This window comes from Medicago truncatula, chromosome 4 (genome assembly GCF_003473485.1).
Source record: "Medicago truncatula cultivar Jemalong A17 chromosome 4, MtrunA17r5.0-ANR, whole genome shotgun sequence".
Classification (NCBI taxonomy): Eukaryota; Viridiplantae; Streptophyta; class Magnoliopsida; order Fabales; family Fabaceae; genus Medicago; species Medicago truncatula.
Window position 1 is genome coordinate 38915970 of NC_053045.1, and position 11286 is coordinate 38927255.

At 32.3% G+C, this 11286-nt stretch overlaps 1 pseudogene; it reads right to left on the reverse strand.

The window, feature by feature from the left end:
* Nucleotides 1–3046: 3046 nt before the first annotated feature.
* On the reverse strand, nt 3047–3486 carry LOC11410474 (protein AGENET DOMAIN (AGD)-CONTAINING P1-like; annotated as a pseudogene).
* Nucleotides 3487–11286: the final 7800 nt, after the last annotated feature.

Here is an 11286-nt window from a genome sequence, read left to right on the forward strand (position 1 = left end):
GTAAAGCAAAACAAAATAGAAGAAGGTAAACCCCAACAAAGTGAAGAAAATAGTTTGCAAAAGAAAAGATATAGAGTATTTCAAACAAGAAATAAACCAAGATGCACATCTTTATATATAGGAATTGTCTTGCAAGGCATGAAATGTCTTGCGTGATTCATTGTGATCCAAATTATTCAACTCCGGGCAATATGCATCATCTCCCCTAAACATCATGTTGAAAGAAAAAAATTCACAAATTCCTTGAATAAACAATCAAAATATTAGGGTTATTGTTCAAACACAAATAATTATAGTGATGATAAAACATTGGTTGTGTTGCAAGTAAAATTGTCTTTCTCGCTTTTTCTCTCAAGATCAAATTCTCTTCTATTTTTCTCTCAACTATTTGTTTTTTGTTTTCATTGCTTAGCTCTCGTCCAACGTGGAAACTTCTTCATTTCCACTCTTTTTTTTACTTATTTTTGTTTTTCTTGCTCTCTATTAAGTCTAAGTGCTGTTTGATCGTTACATATTTCTTGTGGACTAAGAGGAGAACGAACAATTACGTGTGTGTTGTGAACAAAGATGAATTTCTTAGTGAAGCCATCATGGTTGACTTTTATATCATATTGTCATGGTTTACCAAGTAAAAAGTGAACGATTTCTATCGATACAACTTCACGTAAAATTTCACTAATATAGTTAGTACATGGCTAGTTACCTAACACTTGTTTATCAACAACAATTTCTTCATTCTCTCTTAAAGATCGAAGTTTATAAGTCTAGAATGGAAAGTAGTACTAAGATTAAGTTTTGTAACTAGTCGTGTACTAACTATATTAGTGAAAATACCAACACCGATTATTGAAGAATATAATTTTCCTTGAACTAAACATCTAGCATAAAAGATATTCTCTTTGTGAGGAGCCATCATCATTCATGTGGACACACAACAATATCCACATCATAAGCAAATTCTCTGAGAGGTGTAGTTCCTCACTCCCTTCTTCATTCTTACTAGATGGCCTAAGAGAAGAATGTAAACTTTCTTTTTTCACTTTCGATCATCATTAATCCATCCTTTGATGACCAAAGCTCTCTTGTTTGTACATTGGGAAGCAATGTACCCCATCCCAAGACACTTAAAACAATTAATAGAAGTAGTAAAAGAAGTGGAAGTAGATTTATTTGAGTTAAAAGTTATTTTTACTTTCTGGGAGGTAGATCATCATTACGTTTTCTCATGAATCAATAGGTCTTGCTCCACACCTTACTCTCTCTTTTTGTAGTTTTTTTTTTGGTTACAACAGGGCAAACAGAAGCAAAAAAGAACAGAAACAGAAAAAAGAAGAAAACCGCTAGCTCCTAACAAAGAAAGTGTCTATCACATCAGCTCTAAGCAGAGGAAGGAGGTCAGCTGGAGGCGAATGGGTGCACTACAAAATGAGCATCTGAATTAGCACCCAATTTAGCAAAGAAATCCACACATTGGTTCCCCTCTCTTAAGGTGTGATGAAGAGAGATGTTCCGAACAATTAGCAAGTCCTTTATATTCTGGATGAGGACGGCGTAGGTGTGGTATCTCGGGGTATCATTCATGATAAGATTAACAGCAAGATGTGATCCCCTCTCTTTTTGTAGTTGATCCCACTGTAATATGGCATAATTTGTGAACTCAAAAGTTGCTAACTTCACTTTCCTTTCCTCCCCTAACTTCGTGGTAACTAAATTTTGTTCCACTTATTGCTCTCAATGTAAGCATGTTTCTAGATCAACCTTCCTTTAAAAATTAGGAATTTCAAGTTTCTTTTTCTTCCAAAGTTATTTTTCCTCCCTATCCTTTCTTGATTATATAATTTCTAAGTCTTCCTCCATTCCTCCTACTACTCCTATACTCCCTAGGAGCCTCATCCTCTTCCTTCTCATAGTCCTTTTGATTAGAGGTTGATGCCTTCACATTACCCTCTCTTCAACAAAAGTAATTATTCCTTTAATCTTCACTAATCCTCTTAATCTTCCTTTGTGCTTCTCTTTGAAGATTAGTCATATAAATATTAGGGGGTATTCCTAAAAAAAATATTTTACAGGGGTAAATAAAAAAAAATATTTTACAGGGACGAAAACAAAAAATGACCTATATTACAGGAGGTAAAGCATCATTAACTCAAATAAATATTATACCTAATAGCTCAACTAGGTGTCTACACTCTTGATGACTTTGCAATGTAATCAATCTCTCTTGACTTTTAACACTTAGTATTAGTGTGTATTTTGATGTTACTTTATTTTTTATTTAAAAAAAAAAAAAAAAAAAACATTGCCTATAACATCCAAAAAAATTATAAAAAAAAAAAAAAAAAAAAAAAAAAACAAGTCAATATGTGTAGAAACACACTTTATTTTATATTTTTGGAATTTTCTGAAGTTTTCAAAATATTTTCAAATAGCAGATTTATTTTACCACACTTTCCTTTGAATCTCAATGTTTGCATAAAAAAACTCAAATACAATGAAGAATTAAACACAAGGGAAATTGGTTCGTCGATATATTAATACAATTCATCAAACATAAGGAATCAATGAACACTTTGTGAAGAACACATGAACCTATTGCTTGCAATGAAGGAATTTCATAAATTTAAAATTTCGTCACAAGAAGCATGAATCGTGTGCAAAAATTATGAATAAGTCTCTTGTAATCATGGAATCAGTGTACAACATTATATCTAGGAAATAACGATGAACGCATTCGAGAAGGATTTGATTTTTGTTAAAATGCTAAACTAGATTGTACCTCTAGATCTGAATTTCACGAAAATTGATCTCAAACTGATGTTTAAGAACTCAAATATAGCAAAATAAATTGAAAAAATATACAAATCAAAATAACCAAAGAAACTAAAAGACTGGAATTTATTGCCAATAACCAAATCAAAATACATTCAACAAGGACAATGTCTACAATTTATGAATTCAGTGTAATTGATCTATAGACCATATTATCGTAATTTCAGCGACAAGAACAATAGTCTTGATTAACAATCATGATGGTGATATATATGAATTATGCCTCCAAGATCCACTCTCCCCAAAACAACTTTTGATGAACCCTAATTTGATCACAGGGTAGTAAATAGTTTGATGGGTGTAGTCAAAATACACACTATAGTAGTAATTGTTTTCCATGAGGATCTTCTCGCTAGCAATTTTCCCTACCCACCAACCATCTTTATAAAAAACATCAACTTTTTGATTGAGTTGAAACTTAGAAGGATTTCGAACACGTGGCTGTGATGGACGAAGATCTTTTGATAAAAGTGTTTCCATAAGAAGTTGAGATTCGTCGTCTTTAAGAAGATTCTTGTAACGAATCACATATTTTCCACTCTCAAGGCATGAAACAATTGTGGCTTCAAAATATGAACCTACAAACCCTTCTTCTTTACTACATACTTCTACTTTATCTCCTACCTTGTAATCCACTCTCTTCATTGGTGGACGCATGGTTGCAATAGATCAAGAATCTACACGAAGAAATAGAGACACAGAGAGAGATATGAATAGCTTTTTTTACTATGAAGTACACACAAAGAAGGGAATAAGAAAGGAAGAATACCAGTTGTTCTGTTTTAACATCCGTCGTCCCCTCTCTAAAACCCATCTCTCTTCCTTCTCTCTAATCTCAGATCCTCCATCCCCTCTTAATCCAAACTCATTCTTTCCGATGTAGCCCCAAATCGCGGTGGTGCGACGAGATCCGCCTCCGCATCACCTCCAAACTTCCTTGGCCAGCTTAACATCGTTTCTCTTTTGGTGTTTCAAATGTGAAACGGGGTTCTGTTCTGATCCTCAAGGTGGTGCCGCCTCTCAACAACGGTAGCTGTGTGTTTTTGGGTCTGTTTAATGCTTTTCCACTTTGGTACGGCCTGTTGGTGGCATGGTTTGCTGGTGCCTTTATGTTTTGTTCGTTGGTGGCCTGTTGATGGTGGCAGATGTGAGAGTCTGTGGGTGGTGTTGTACGTTTGCTTCTTCATTGGCCAATGGTGGTGGTTGTTTCAAGGGTTTCGCGATTCAGGAAGTGCTGTTCAGATCCGCCGTTTTTTCTCCACCATTGGTTCTCTTTTACTACAACGACGAACGCATTCTCCTTGTCACAGGCGACCATCTTTTTATGATCTGGGTTGTGGTTCCACTTCAAACCGGCGTCGATGCCCGTGTTTTGTGGTTGGATTTCGTCTTCCTCTAGATTTATGTTTGTGTTGTTGCTTGTTTCTTGGTGAGGATGTTTTGGAGGCGTAGTTACATAGTGACGGTGGTGGTGATGCGCGGTGGTGGGGGTGGTGATGCATGGTGGTGGTGAAGTGTGGTGGGAGTGTTAATGTGTGGTGGTCGTTGGTGTTTAAAGAGGAGGTGGGTGCTTGTTGGGGTGATATCCTTTAAAAGCAACCTCTGTTACACGGGTCCATGTTCGTCGTCACTAGCTATTGTTTGTGCTTTTTGGGTGGTTTAGGTGTTTGCGGAGTTTGGAGGGTGCGTGTCACGTTGTGTTGAACCTTTTCCTTTTGATTTGTTTGTTGTTTAAACTTCGCATGCCATGTCTTTCGTCTTACTTATTGTGTGCTGGTTTTCGATGGGCCGGTTCATTTGGCTTCGAGATCGGAAGTCGGGGTCTAGCTGCAATCTTTGTTTGACTTGATTTGGTTTTTCTCTGGTGTACCGAGGGCGAGGGGTGCCCTGCTAATTTGGTACTATAATCTGATGGGCCGATCACTTTTGATTCGTGATCGGGAGTCCGTTCTTTGACTCAAGTTGGTTTTTGGGTTTTGTGTTGTGCTCTTTTGGTGGTTCGGAGGTCGCGAGGTTTGTGATAGCTGCATGATCATTCGGTTAGGTGCTCTTCGAAATGTGGCCCTGCTTGGGTGGTACTGGGAGTTTTATTTTGAGGGTGTTCTTTGTGGGTGAGTAGTGATGATGGGCGGTGGTGAATATCGTATTTACAGTGCGTGATTTTTTTGGAGTCTGTTTTAGGTGGTGATGTGTTTTGGTGGGTTTATCTCCAGGAGTGTTTTTAGGTGGTTATGGTGTACCGTCTATATGCAACATCATTTGTATCTTGTTTCGTCCATACCTTGCGTCTTGCAGGGATGGTGTTTAATAATATTTGTCGATTCAAAAAAATAACTATGAAGTACACACACCGTGTGTATGTATTATGTAGTGTTTGTTTGAGATTGGATATTTTAGACGGTTTAGAGTTTTCTAGAAGGTAACTTGTAATTGTTAGTGTGATGAACGGTTGAGGTTTTTTTTTTGTTTTTATCTCTGGTTGTTATATTTTTTTGACAATATCTTAGCCTGTTATATGAAAAAGATTCGTTCCTTAAAAAAAATGAAAAAGATTCTTTACGATTTTTATAGAATTTTCCAAGCATGTGATAGTTTTTTTGTTTCTTTTGTTTTTAGGGAAGGTATGTGATAGTTTTATTTTCACGGGATATACTACGTAATAATTCGATTTATTTTTTATTAAGAAAAATATTGATTTATGTTATATTAAGGTAGTCTTTTCGCTATTTTTATTGTGTTAAGGCATGTAGATTATCAATAATATTTTATATAAAAATGTTTATATAGATTAAAATTATAAGTATAGATATTTGGGAATTTCAAATACCAATAATTACATTGGAGGAGGGGGTTTGGAGGAAATGGGGTTTTTCATATAGATTAAAATTCCATCTCCCAATTAGGGAAATGATATTGACACTAGTCGATGTCTGTATGTTATATCTTAGAATTTTTCTGAATAAGAACTTCAACTTAGTTTGCATGTTTATTGGATAATTGGTGATGTCTAATCTATGAAATTCCATTCTTTTTGTTGAGCTTAAAAATATAACTTGTTCTAGTTATTCAATATTCTAGGGATCAAGTATGGCAAAAGGGGAGCATGTCTTTTTGTGAATATGCAGTGTCCTTGTATTCCTGAATACTCATTAATGTTAAGAGGAATAAAAAATAGATATTTCTCATAGTTATGATTTCAATGAAAAGAAGATTTTAGCCATCATCTGAGTTAACTAAGCTCGTCCAAGAGACAGGTAGCCAAACCTGCTTGAATTATGAATTGTGGAATGAAAAGGTTAATATGGAATTGGCAAAGCTAATATGATTATTCCTTATGGCTTGATGCAAGACTTTATCCTAAATTTTTCAGTGACATTCTGATTGATTCTGTTTTAAAAAATGAAATGCAGTGGATACTTTCTGTTAAAAAATTATAAAAATACTCTTGATATTATTTTTTTACAAATAAAATTATAAACTGGTTGTGAGTTTCTCCATTGGATAATGGTGCCATGAATAGAAAATTTACAATATAGCCCAGAAGCAGAAACAAAAACACAACAATACAAGAAAGAATATAGAGCCACGATAAATCCTCGAACCAAAAAGAATCACCGTTAGTCAACAGTTACATTTAGGGGGTATATTGGATTATGATTTTAAAAGATTATTTTAATAAAAAATGTCTTTAAGATTTTAAAAGATTGTATGAGATTATATTGATTCTATGAGATTTTAAAAGACTTTTTATGTAAAAGACTTTATAAACTCAAGATTTTAAAGGATTTATCACACTGACTTTTAAGGATTTTATGTGATTTTAAAATTTCAAAAGATTCAATAAATTTTAGGGGAAAAAGAACAAACTTAGAAGCGTGAATGATAAAAATAATGAACTAATAAATTCTAGCGTTTGAATAAAGAAAAATAAAACCAATAAAAAATTCTTTTACTATTGATTTTCAAATTTTAAGGGACTAAAAAACACTAAACATTATTCTCAATACACATTTTTTATTTGTTAAAAATGTTATTCCCACAAAATTCAATTATACATATTTAAAAGGGTTAATGGTGCTTTACCCCCTATAATATAGGTCATTTTTTGTTTTCCCCCCTGTAAAATATTTTTTTTGATTTACCCCCTGTAAAAAAAATAATTTGGAATACCCCCCTAATAGGTCATAAATAAACGAAAAAATTTTGAAAAAAATAAATAAATAAAGTCGTTTTTTTATGATCTATTAGGGGGGTATTCCAAAAAAAATAAAATTACAAGGGGGTAAATAAAAAAAAAATATTTTACAGGGGGAAAAACCAAAAATAACCTATATTACAAGGGGTAAATCACCATTAACCCTATTTAAAATTATGCCAGCACTTACAAATCTTTCAAAAAAAAAATATTGTGTCAGCCATTACAAATCGGTCGAGTTACACGAGTTTACCGAGTGTTAACTTAGTCAAACTCGTTAAACCTTCCAATTTTACCAGAAACCAATTTTATCTCAGAGTTAACACGATTTTTGTACCTAAAAACGTAAACTCGGTAATCTCGGAGAGTTAACACTCGATTTGCGGAACATTGATTACGACATACTCTCTATCATAATATTCTCAATACAATTTTTTATTTTTTTTATTAGAGAGAGAGAGAGAGAGAGAGAGAGAGAGAGAGAATGGAGAGATAGATAAACAAAGAGAGAAAGGAGAGAGTAGGGGAGAGAGAAGAAGAAAGAGATAGTAACTTTTAAAAAAAAAACAATCTCAAGAAATCTTATTTTTTCATGAAAGATTTTTTCTTGTTAAAATTACACTACAAAATCCCACAAAATCCAATTTATTAAACAATCCTTTGAAATTTGAATGATTTTGAATACCACAAGACTTTTTTTAAGTGATGAAAAATCTTGATTGAATACCTCAAAACTTTTTTAAAATGACAAAGAGTCTTGATTGAATACCACAAGACTTTTTTTAAATTGCAAAAAGTCTTGATTGAATACCACAAGACTTTTTCATAATTAAAAAATCTTTTAAAATCCCATAAAATCATAATCCAATACATCCACCTAACATTTCTTTCACCGTTACATGTTAATTCTTGATCAAGCTAAAAAAGCTTATTAAACCTATTCTTCAACACTTTCCCATCTAACCATTGTTACTCTTGATTGATCTATCCATATTAATAATATTAGTGCATCTCATGTAGTGGATTAGTGTGAACCAATCTGGTTCACGCAGTAATTAATCAGTTCCTTTTTTGTTGAAAAAAACAACTTCAAGGTTTACAAACATGATGAAAAAGGTGCATATGTACTTTTATTGTTTTAAATTTTAATCGTTGTGAATACAATATATAATTTTTTTTTTTTGAAGGAATACAATATATGTAACCAAAAAAGAAGAAGGAATACAATGTATAATATTTTCGCACTAGATTTTTAATATATAAGTGTATGAATGCATCCTTCAAAAAAAAAAAGTGTATAAATGCAGTCATTTACACTGAGAAAAGAAATTAAAGTGGAAAAGTACGTGGAATGCAGACCAAACCCACGTAAGAAAGCTATGGCGCAAAAACTAATGATGACTTCTCACTTGGGCTTCCTATATCGTGGCAAAATTTGGATCAATTGATTAAAATTAGAAAAATAATCTTTTAAAAAAAATTAGAAAATTAAGTCTCTTCTTAGTGGATCATTATTAAGAACTATTAGATTGATCAAACTCACACATTTTATTATACTCTCTATATTAGATCACAAATCTCCTTTTTTCTCCAAGTTCTGAACCACCGAAAAAAAACCTTTTTGAAGAAATATCTTTCTTTCGATGAGAAAATGGGGCGTGCAGATTTGATATTATGTTAAGAGGAGAGTCACACTTTGGTTACTTTAAAAAAATCACTTAAAATAATATTAGTTTATTTGCACACTCCGTTTTGCGAAATTTGCTTATAAAGAGAATGGTCGAGGAAAGTTTTATTTTAGATTCTATTTGTGATAGAAGATCGTTTTGCCTAACAATCAAGATGATTGAGAAATGTAATGTGAAGTGATGTATATCATAATGGATGAGATTACCGATTTCTCTTCAACCTTTCCCTCTTGCAATTTAAGCAAAATAGATTCAAACATTTGCTTCATGTGGGGAATTTTAGATTTGGTATGAAATGAAACATTTGGACCTTTTTTGACTTGCATCGTTGAAGCTTTTTAAATAACTAAATGCACTTTTCTACTCAAAGTCTCTCTCTTTCCACCATGACAAAGCATACATGTATATGCCCTGTTTTATTATTTCAATGATTTCCTCCATGTGGAGAAGAAGCATAAATCGGAAATTACAAAGAAAATACAAATATTTAAAAGAAAAAACTACTGATTGAGGGAAGTTTTAAGAAATACAAAATTCTTTTTTATGAACATATTTAATTCTAACAGAACCATCAATTAAATTTGACAGTGAATAAAGTTCTTTTGAAAATCAATATATAATGTTCTTTTGAAAAATGTGAAATTCACTTTTTTAAATTTTAAAAATGGATTAAATAAGTTTTTGATCATTATAAATATAATAACAAGAATTTTTTTAGTCATTGTAAAAAAATGGTATGTTTGCGTTCCTATGAAAAATTTCAACACACAATTTTAGTCTTCATTAAATTTAAATTTGTTTAATTGCTCTTAAATTTTTGAATAATTTTTTTCAAACATGTTTAAAAATTGTTTCTTCACGAAAAATGATTTCTAGATCCTGACTTTCATTACTTTTATCTTGAATTTTTTTTGTTTATAAAAATTCATATTTAATGCATTTCATGTTTAAAAAATCTAATATTTTATAAATTGGAACTCGCTCATATAGCAAAGGAAGAAAATATCTTTAACCTCTAATTTAATATTAATTACTTCGTCCATAATCATAATATTGTTTTTGCAATTTTGCTTGTCCCTAAATATAAAAAAAATTTCGGGCTTCAGCCCTCTTTGTTATAAAAATATATATAATTTTTCACATTATTAGATATATTTATTACATTTTTTATAGTATATCTTTTTTTTATGATAGAAGAAAATTATAAAAGATGATGTTTGTTTCAAGTTATATTTGGAGATTCCTGAGAATATGATAGTGGAAAGAAATATTCCTATGTTTGTTTTTAATTTTTATAATTATTCCTTCCTGGGAATAGAAGTTTCTTGAAAATGTTGTCTTGTTCCTAAGAAAATTGGGAGGAATAAAGTTTTCATGAAGCTGGGAATAAAATCATTAATTACTATCCAGAACTATCGCTTTATCAGTCATTCCCATGAATACTTTAAATACTAACCAAACACATTTTCTCAGTAAACCTGAAAATACAGTTCTCATCCTTATATTCACAAGAAAATTATTCCCATGATTATATTTTGTAAACTTGAAACAAAGACCCCCTAAGGAACTAACCTAGGGACTCGACATCTCACTCAATCAAAACGAAGCTTAAGAGCCAAAGAAGGACAAAAGATTGAAGAGGTCCTCCATTAGAAAGAACCACGGTGACCCAAGTTAGCAAGAAAATCAACGCAAGAGTTAGCTCCCTATAAATATGCTTCAATGAGACCTTTCAATCCATAAGATAGACAAGAAAAAGAATGTCGAATATATGGATTTGAAGAGCCGCGGTGTGAGATGAAGTGAGTTGAACAATTTGTATAAAGACCCAAGAATCACATTCCACAAGAAGGGAAATAATACCCTGATCCCAAAAGGTTTTAAGACCATATTAAAGAGACCTCAAAGCTCAACATAAATAGCGGTGGAGGTTTTTTTTTTTTTTTGGGTTACAAAATTTTAGGGTGAGGGGATGGTGCCCCAGTCTAAGGTAGGGAAGACCTTCGAGCTCAAAGAGCACTTACAAAGGTATTTACATTTACCTCCCTTCAAAGGCACTAGTGAGGCTCGAACCCGGATTCTCTCGGATTCAAGACCTGTCATTTTATAGGAGTGGAGGTTTTAATATTACAACACAAGATTCTTATTATGGGATTTTTAAATTGTGAGATTTTTAAATTTGTGATATTTGTTTTCTCAATTTAAATTGATAGATATATTTTTTTTCTCAACAAGAAAAAGTTGTGAGATTGTTTTCTCAAAAAAATCGACTGAGATCTCATTTTCTGAATTTTAAAAAAATATTTAATAAGTATTTTTTGTCAATTTAAATTGATAGTAAACATCTTATGGAATAAGTTCATAAAAAGTAAACTCGAAGATTCATTCTTTCAAAGTATAAAATTAACTCTATAACACTTTGAGAGAAGGCAACAGAAGTGTTGATTGGCTTGCTAACTTCAGCCTTACCATGGATTCATGGAATTTTACTATTTTGGAGACCCCTCCTAGTGAGCTCAATAGTCTCCTCTTTGATGACATCTCTGGTGCTTGTATGCCTAGAAATGTTCGTGT